The sequence below is a fragment of the Bombina bombina genome, chromosome 2 (assembly GCF_027579735.1).
Source record: "Bombina bombina isolate aBomBom1 chromosome 2, aBomBom1.pri, whole genome shotgun sequence".
NCBI lineage: Eukaryota > Metazoa > Chordata > Amphibia > Anura > Bombinatoridae > Bombina > Bombina bombina.
In genome coordinates this window covers 823,730,893-823,738,752 of record NC_069500.1, presented here as the reverse complement: position 1 = coordinate 823,738,752, position 7,860 = coordinate 823,730,893, and the positions used below count along the sequence as shown (strand labels likewise).

The 7,860-nt window shown below is 41.8% G+C and overlaps 1 protein-coding gene across 2 annotated transcripts in view; it reads right to left on the bottom strand.

Annotated features, from left to right (window-relative positions):
* Window positions 1–7,860, bottom strand: part of REXO1 (RNA exonuclease 1 homolog) — a 152,155-nt gene that overhangs the window by 93,138 nt on the left and 51,157 nt on the right. The gene's annotated exons all lie outside the window — the stretch shown is intronic.

The window sequence follows — 7,860 nt, the reverse complement described above, 5'->3', positions numbered from 1 at the left end:
CCTCTCCCCCTACCAGGTACTATGTCTCCCAGCAGAATGAAATTAGTTTTCTGTCAAGTGTCTCTATAAGAGACCAAAGACTTAGGAGTGATATAGATACATCAGATTAATGCACTTATGAAAAGTACTTCAAGCTTTGCCAGTTTAAAAATGCTTTGTGTATTTTTTTTTCACAAAACAAGATGAGAAGGTACTGCATTAGAGTTCAACTTTTAAAGACTTTTGAAAATGTTGCATTTGTTTCAATCTTGAATTGAAGGCAATTAAAAGGGATAGAAAAGTCAAAATTAAACGTGCAGGATCAAGATGGAGCATGTAATTTTAATACACTTTCAAATTCACTGCTATTTTAAAATGTGCTTTGTTCTCTTGGTATCCCTTGTTGAAAAGAATATTCACATATCCTACACTAGTGGGAGCTAGCTGCTGATTGGTGCCTGCACACATTTGTCTCTTGTGATTGGCTAACTAGGTGTGTTCATCTAACTGCCAGTAGTGCAATACTGTTCATTCAGCAAAGGATAAGAAGGGAAAGCACCAAATTTGATAAAAGAAGTAAATTGAAAAGTTGTTTAAAATTGTATGTTCTATCCAAATCATGAAAAAACATATATTTGGGGGGTTTCCTGTCCCTTTAAATTTAGTTTGAATTTACTCCCTTGAACTAGCTTCACAAACAATGCAACATTAAGGTGCAAGATAGCTGTATGTATTGTGAACTAGAAGTTAAATGGACACTAGAGTAAAATATAGCCGGCCCATTACTGGAGCGCTATATGGCAGCAGTTTTGCAAAAATGTTATCCATTTGCAAGAGCACTAGAGGGCAGCACTATTAGCTGCCATGTAGTGTTCCAGACACCTACCTAGGTATCTCTTCAACAAATAATGCTATCATTCGCTCTCCAGAGTAAGGTGCCACCCACATGGTGATGTCACCCCTCCAGCAACGAATGAGAGTAGCCCAATAAAAATTACAATGTGAAACAGCAGGATATTGGACTATATACAAACTGAACACAAAAATCAAAGGCAAAAAGGAATGCTTGAAAAATAAACACATAAGCAAAAAAATAATAAAAAGCAAAAAAATGTATGTTTGAAAAGTAAAACATAAACACATAGGTAAATTGGTTAAACACATAAGTAAAACAGGTCAGCACCTAAAAGGATTAGTCAGATGAAATAAGCAGACAAGGGCACAATACATATCATCAAAGACATCCCTAAGCAGCAGTGACAATGTATGATTATTATACACAAAGGAGATAAAAGACCCAAGTCATTAACAAAATGCACTCAATAAGGTCCGACATCCAATCCCAACAGTAAATAAAATAGCAGTACTTGGATCATAAAGAAATATAGCAGGCATGACAGGAAAATGACAGGAAATGAAAATTTCAAAATTTCAGAATGGAATTACAGGAAAAGGGAACAAAATAAATAATGAAAGTATATTGTGGAATTTAATTTTTATATATACACAATTTATCATTTTATTTCAAAGTGTTTAATGTCCCTTTAATTAAAGGGACACTGAACCCAAAAAAATTTCTTTAGTGATTCAGAGAGAGCATGCAATTTTAAGGAACCTTCTAATTTACTCCTATTATCAAATTTTCTTCATTCTCTTGGTATCTTTATTTAATAAGCAAGCATGTAAGTTTAGATGCCGGCCCATTTTTGGTGAACAACCTGGGTTGTTCTTGCCGATTGCTGGATAAATTCACCCACCAATAAACAAGTGCTGTCCAGGGACTGAACCAAAAATAGCTTAGACGCCTTTTTCAAATAAAGATAGCAAGAGAACAAATAAAAATTGATAATAGGAGTAAATTAGAAAGTTGCATGCTCTCTCAATCATGAAAGAAAACATTTGGGTTCAGTGTCCCTTAAATACGACCCAGCTGCGTAACTAGGGCTGCTGACTGGATCAGAGACAGGTTCCAATTGGGCCAGACAGTGCTCAGCGAGTCCTGAGTGGTATTTCTACTATGTGTTTAACCCCTTTGCAGGGATTAAAGACAGAGGTACAGAATCTGTAGTTTTAAAATTACATTACTATAATGGCCACACCCTATGTACATCATTAATGTTTAAAAGTGCCGTAAATGATTTGAATTGAGCATGCAAACAACTTTACAATTCACTTCTACAGGTTCATATTCCCAAATCTGGAATTCAAAAAAGCAAATATTCTAAAAACAGAATTTATGTTTACCTGATAAATTACTTTCTCCAACGGTGTGTCCGGTCCACGGCGTCATCCTTACTTGTGGGATATTCTCTTCCCCAACAGGAAATGGCAAAGAGCCCAGCAAAGCTGGTCACATGATCCCTCCTAGGCTCCGCCTTCCCCAGTCATTCGACCGAAGTAAAGGAGGAATATTTGCATAGGAGAAACCATATGATACCGTGGTGACTGTAGTTAAAGAAAATAAATTATCAGACCTGATTAAAAAACCAGGGCGGGCCGTGGACCGGACACACCGTTGGAGAAAGTAATTTATCAGGTAAACATAAATTCTATTTTCTCCAACATAGGTGTGTCCGGTCCACGGCGTCATCCTTACTTGTGGGAACCAATACCAAAGCTTTAGGACACGGATGAAGGGAGGGAGCAAATCAGGTCACCTAGATGGAAGGCACCACGGCTTGCAAAACCTTTCTCCCAAAAATAGCCTCAGAAGAAGCAAAAGTATGAAACTTGTAAAATTTAGTAAAAGTGTGCAGTGAAGACCAAGTCGCTGCCTTACATATCTGATCAACAGAAGCCTCGTTCTTGAAGGCCCATGTGGAAGCCACAGCCCTAGTGGAATGAGCTGTGATTCTTTCAGGAGGCTGCCGTCCGGCAGTCTCATAAGCCAATCTGATGATGCTTTTAATCCAAAAAGAGAGAGAGGTAGAAGTTGCTTTTTGACCTCTCCTTTTACCAGAATAAACAACAAACAAGGAAGATGTTTGTCTAAAATCCTTTGTAGCATCTAAATAGAATTTTAGAGCACGAACAACATCCAAATTGTGCAACAAACATTCCTTCTTTGAAACTGGATTCGGACACAAAGAAGGCACGACTATCTCCTGGTTAATGTTTTTGTTAGAAACAACTTTCGGAAGAAAACCAGGTTTAGTACGTAAAACCACCTTATCTGCATGGAACACCAGATAAGGAGGAGAACACTGCAGAGCAGATAATTCTGAAACTCTTCTAGCAGAAGAAATTGCAACCAGAAACAAAACTTTCCAAGATAATAACTTAATATCAACGGAATGTAAGGGTTCAAACGGAACCCCCTGAAGAACTGAAAGAACTAAATTGAGACTCCAAGGAGGAGTCAAAGGTTTGTAAACAGGCTTGATTCTAACCAGAGCCTGAACAAAGGCTTGAACATCTGGCACAGCTGCCAGCTTTTTGTGAAGTAACACAGACAAGGCAGAAATCTGTCCCTTCAAGGAACTTGCAGATAATCCTTTCTCCAAACCTTCTTGAAGAAAGGATAGAATCTTAGGAATTTTTACCTTGTCCCAAGGGAATCCTTTAGATTCACACCAACAGATATATTTTTTCCATATTTTGTGGTAAATTTTTCTAGTTACAGGCTTTCTGGCCTGAACAAGAGTATCAATGACAGAATCTGAGAACCCTCGCTTTGATAAGATCAAGCGTTCAATCTCCAAGCAGTCAGTTGGAGTGAGACCAGATTCGGATGTTCGAACGGACCTTGAACAAGAAGGTCTCGTCTCAAAGGTAGCTTCCATGGTGGAGCCGATGACATATTCACCAGGTCTGCATACCAAGTCCTGCGTGGCCACGCAGGAGCTATCAAGATCACCGATGCCCTCTCCTGATTGATCCTGGCTACCAGCCTGGGGATGAGAGGAAACGGCGGGAATACATAAGCTAGTTTGAAGGTCCAAGGTGCTACTAGTGCATCTACTAGAGTCGCCTTGGGATCCCTGGATCTGGACCCGTAGCAAGGAACCTTGAAGTTCTGACGAGAGGCCATCAGATCCATGTCTGGAATGCCCCACAATTGAGTAATTTGGGCAAAGATTTCCGGATGGAGTTCCCACTCCCCCGGATGAAATGTCTGACGACTCAGAAAATCCGCTTCCCAATTTTCCACTCCTGGGATGTGGATTGCAGACAAGTGGCAGGAGTGAGTCTCCGCCCATTGAATGATTTTGGTCACTTCTTCCATCGCCAGGGAACTCCTTGTTCCCCCCTGATGGTTGATGTACGCAACAGTCGTCATGTTGTCTGATTGAAACCGTATGAACTTGGCCTTTGCTAGCTGAGGCCAAGCCTTGAGAGCATTGAATATCGCTCTCAGTTCCAGAATATTTATCGGGAGAAGAGATTCTTCCCGAGACCAAAGACCCTGAGCTTTCAGGGGTCCCCAGACCGCGCCCCAGCCCACCAGACTGGCGTCGGTCGTGACAATGACCCACTCTGGTCTGCGGAAGCTCATCCCCTGTGACAGGTTGTCCAGGGACAGCCACCAACGGAGTGAATCTCTGGTCCTCTGATCTACTTGTATCGTCGGAGACAAGTCTGTATAGTCCCCATTCCACTGACTGAGCATGCACAGTTGTAATGGTCTTAGATGAATTTGCGCAAAAGGAACTATGTCCATTGCCGCTACCATCAAACCTATTACTTCCATGCACTGCGCTATGGAAGGAAGAGGAACAGAATGAAGTATTTGACAAGAGTTTAGAAGTTTTGATTTTCTGGCCTCTGTCAGAAAAATCCTCATTTCTAAGGAGCCTATTATTGTTCCCAAGAAGGGAACCCTTGTTGACGGAGATAGAGAACTTTTTTCTACGTTCACTTTCCACCCGTGAGATCTGAGAAAGGCCAGGACAATGTCCGTGTGAGCCTTTGCTTGAGGAAGGGACGACGCTTGAATCAGAATGTCGTCCAAGTAAGGTACTACTGCAATGCCCCTTGGTCTTAGCACCGCTAGAAGGGACCCTAGTACCTTTGTGAAAATCCTTGGAGCAGTGGCTAATCCGAACGGAAGTGCCACAAACTGGTAATGCTTGTCCAGGAATGCGAACCTTAGGAACCGATGATGTTCCTTGTGGATAGGAATATGTAGATACGCATCCTTTAAATCCACCGTGGTCATGAATTGACCTTCCTGGATGGAAGGAAGAATTGTTCGAATGGTTTCCATTTTGAACGATGGAACCTTGAGAAACTTGTTTAGGATCTTGAGATCTAAGATTGGTCTGAATGTTCCCTCTTTTTTGGGAACTACGAACAGATTGGAGTAGAACCCCATCCCTTGTTCTCCTAAAGGAACAGGATGAATCACTCCCATTTTTAACAGGTCTTCTACACAATGTAAGAATGCCTGTCTTTTCATGTGGTCTGAAGACAATTGAGACCTGTGGAACCTCCCCCTTGGGGGAGGCCCCTTGAATTCCAGAAGATAACCTTGGGAGACTATTTCTAGTGCCCAAGGATCCAGAACATCTCTTGCCCAAGCCTGAGCGAAGAGAGAGAGTCTGCCCCCCACCAGATCCGGTCCCGGATCGGGGGCCAACATTTCATGCTGTCTTGGTAGCAGTGGCAGGCTTCTTGGCCTGCTTTCCCTTGTTCCAGCCTTGCATTGGTCTCCAGGCTGGCTTGGCTTGAGAAGTATTACCCTCTTACTTAGAGGACGTAGCACTTGGGGCTGGTCCGTTTCTACGAAAGGGACGAAAATTAGGTTTATTTTTGGCCTTGAAAGACCTATCCTGAGGAAGGGCGTGGCCCTTACCCCCAGTGATATCAGAGATAATCTCTTTCAAGTCAGGGCCAAACAGCGTTTTCCCCTTGAAAGGAATGTTAAGCAATTTGTTCTTGGAAGACGCATCCGCTGACCAAGATTTCAACCAAAGCGCTCTGCGCGCCACAATAGCAAACCCAGAATTTTTCGCCGCTAACCTAGCCAATTGCAAAGTGGCGTCTAGGGTGAAAGAATTAGCCAATTTGAGAGCACGGATTCTGTCCATAATCTCCTCATAAGGAGGAGAATCACTATCGATCGCCTTTTCTAGCTCATCGAACCAGAAACACGCGGCTGTAGTGACAGGGACAATGCATGAAATTGGTTGTAGAAGGTAACCTTGCTGAACAAACATCTTTTTAAGCAAACCTTCTAATTTTTTATCCATAGGATCTTTGAAAGCACAACTATCTTCTATGGGTATAGTGGTGCGTTTGTTTAAAGTAGAAACCGCCCCCTCGACCTTGGGGACTGTCTGCCATAAGTCCTTTCTGGGGTCGACCATGGGAAACAATTTTTTAAATATGGGGGTAGGGACGAAAGGTATACCGGGCCTTTCCCATTCTTTATTTACAATGTCCGCCACCCGCTTGGGTATAGGAAAAGCTTCTGGGGGCCCCGGGACCTCTAGGAACTTGTCCATTTTACATAGTTTCTCTGGGATGATCAAATTCTCACAATCATCCAGAGTGGATAACACCTCCTTAAGCAGAGCGCGGAGATGTTCCAACTTAAATCTAAATGTAATCACATCGGGTTCAGCTTGTTGAGAAATTTTCCCTGAATCTGAAATTTCTCCCTCAGACAAAACAAAACCTCCCTGGCCCCCTCAGACTGGTGTAGGGGCATATCAGAACCATTATCCTCAGCGTCCTCATGCTCTTCAGTATCTAAAACAGAGCAGTCGCGCTTACGCTGATAAGTGGGCATTTTGGCTAAAATGTTTTTGATAGAATTATCCATTACAGCCGTTAATTGTTGCATAGTAAGGAGTATTGGCGCGCTAGATGTACTAGGGGCCTCCTGAGTGGGCAAGACTGGTGTAGACGAAGGAGGGAATGATGCAGTACCATGCTTACTCCCCTCACTTGAGGAATCATCTTGGGCATCATTTTCAGTGTCACATAAATCACATCTATTTAAATGAGAAGGAACCTTGGCTTCCCCACATTCAGAACACAGTCTATCTGGTAGTTCAGACATGTTAAACAGGCATAAACTTGATAACAAAGTACAAAAAACGTTTTAAAATAAAACCGTTACTGTCACTTTAAATTTTAAACTGAACACACTTTATTACTGCAATTGCGAAAAAGTATGAAGGAATTGTTCAAAATTCACCAAAATTTCACCACAGTGTCTTAAAGCCTTAAAAGTATTGCACACCAAATTTGGAAGCTTTAACCCTTAAAATAACGGAACCGGAGCCGTTTTTATCTTTAACCCCTTTACAGTCCCTGGTATCTGCTTTGCTGAGACCCAACCAAGCCCAAAGGGGAATACGATACCAAATGACGCCTTCAGAAAGTCTTTTTTATGTATCAGAGCTCCTCACACATGCGACTGCATGTCATGCTTCTCAAAAACAAGTGCGCAATACCGGCGCGAAAATGAGGCTCTGCCTATGATTAGGGAAAACCCCTAGAGAATAAGGTGTCTAAAACAATGCCTGCCGATATTTTACAAAAATACCCATATTAAATGATTCCTCAAGGCTAAATATGTTATATATGAATCGATTTAGCCCAGAAAATGTCTACAGTCTTAACAAGCCCTTGTGAAGCCCTTATTTACTCTGTAATAAAAATGGCTTACCGGATCCCATAGGGAAAATGACAGCTTCCAGCATTACATCGTCTTGTTAGAATGTGTCATACCTCAAGCAGCAAAAGTCTGCTCACTGTTCCCCCAACTGAAGTTAATTCCTCTCAACAGTCCTGTGTGGAACAGCCATCGATTTTAGTAACGGTTGCTAAAATCATTTTCCTCTTACAAACAGAAATCTTCATCTCTTTTCTGTTTCAGAGTAAATAGTACATACCAGCACTATTTTAAAATAACAAACTCTTGATTGAATA